This window comes from Portunus trituberculatus, chromosome 4 (genome assembly GCF_017591435.1).
Source record: "Portunus trituberculatus isolate SZX2019 chromosome 4, ASM1759143v1, whole genome shotgun sequence".
Lineage (NCBI taxonomy): Eukaryota > Metazoa > Arthropoda > Malacostraca > Decapoda > Portunidae > Portunus > Portunus trituberculatus.
The window spans coordinates 5,327,571-5,329,614 of record NC_059258.1 but is presented as its reverse complement, the minus strand read 5'-3'; positions in this window follow the sequence as shown (position 1 = coordinate 5,329,614).

Sequence of the window (2,044 nt, the reverse complement as noted above, 5' to 3'; positions counted from 1 at the left end):
TAGCGCAGGGATGCCAACCGCAACGTAGTGGTGAAACTTATGGACTGAAACTAATCCAGTTACGATGATTTGAACAAATAAACATGTCTGAGGCGTTTTTGTATTAATAAGATTAACAATATATGAAATTTAGGTATATCTGAAGGCGAACATAATCAATAATAGTGTCTCTGTCCACTGACTCCACTTCACCCGATGTAAACAAACAGCATGTGACCCACGCACGTGTAGTCGCATATACTGCTACTTCGTTTTGTTGTTGGTTGTTACTGACATGATGGATGTACCACACCCTCCACAGATGAGGAAACGAAGCACCAACTGTTGTGTCAGCAAGCAATTTTCATTAACTTCAACCTAGCAACCTTAAGTGACCCAACTTATCCTAAACTAACAATGTCACTTAAGATACACCGATTTGAAGAATAATTTCCAGTGTTGATATTCAAGTATGGAAGGTGTGTCTAGGGGTAGAAATATTCACAGTGATAAGGTGTAACAATCTGTAATGGCACTTGTAATGTGCACTTGTAAAACTGGCTTTTCTTGCACAAACCTATTTAAAGTACTTAAGTAAAAGAGATTTTTAGGCAAGCACAATAAGGCAGCAGTGTTGATTAATAAACTAAGCCAGCAAGGTATTATTTCTCTCCCCCCATTTTTGGATAGGAAAGCCTACATTGCTATGCTTTATGAAAGCTTGTAGTGAAGCATTGAATATTAGTGGCCACTTTACTAATGGGTCTATTTGATGTAGGAGGCAGTCCATCTCCCAAGCCCCTTGATGACATAGACAAGAATTTGAGTGAGTAAATCATTCCATACACATATGGATCATCTTGGTTTTGAAAAGTATGTATTAACCATTCCACCCTTGTATATCTATATCCTCCCACATCCTAGGTAACGCCTGTGTGAAAATGAGAGGAGGCAGCAGCACAACACAACCACATATAGTGATCTTGATCTGTCGTTTGACTCTTTTTCCACGGCACTTGCTTTGTATGCCATACTTATACAAATGATTTTTCGCCTTTTATCTGCAAATAACACCTGAATTACTTTGCCACAGCCTCAATAATGTTTGAGTAGAAGCCATTTTTCTATCAAAGTGTTCTCAATATCGGGAATACAAGACGCGCATGATCGTCCTCCCCAAAATCAAACTAACTTTGTTTGGGTGAACTTGCCGCCGTCAAAATTCCTAATAAAATTGATGGGCTTTATTGATTTGAAGAATTTCTGATGATATTCAATTATGGAAGGTGTGTATATGGTTGGAAATGGCAGCTCACAAGAAATGCATCCACACATGAATGTTTCTTACTGACAAGTGCACTCAGTACCTGTCTGCAACACATTACCCTACTGCTGAAAATATCAATAACAGCATACAAAATATCTTTAAAACTGAAGTGCAGGGACATTAACTATCTGTCTATGTATAGACAAAGCCAACACCCTCCTCCAGGAGGAAGACGGCAAAAATGAGGCAACCACACACACACCATATGGGTACACTTTTTTCTTGACGTAGGGAAGAGGGCCAGCCAAGGGCGAGAAAAAAAGAGAGATTAAAAGAAAAGGCCCACTTGAGTGGTGGCTCTCTACACTGTGTATGAGGAGTATGGGGGCAGGAAGAGAGGATTGTTTACCTCTTATATAGATAGTGAGATGGATCTGCAATAAATATGCTTATGATGGTTTAACTAACAGTAACAGTACAGATGGAAATGCTACCGCAGCACTTCCAACGCCTAACACAGCTGAACCTCCTGCTGGTGCCGAGACATCCACCGTCTTGGTGGATAATGCACCAACGGGTTGTACAGGTTGAGCACCATCTCTGAGAGAAAGTTAATAAATAAAAACAACAAGTAAAATAATATATATATATATATATATATATATATATATATATATATATATATATATATATATATATATATATATATATATATATATATATATATATATAGTGTGCACCTATCTAACATTTTGTAATGAAACGACTTTTTTTGTGGAGGAAGATCTTTTTTCTATT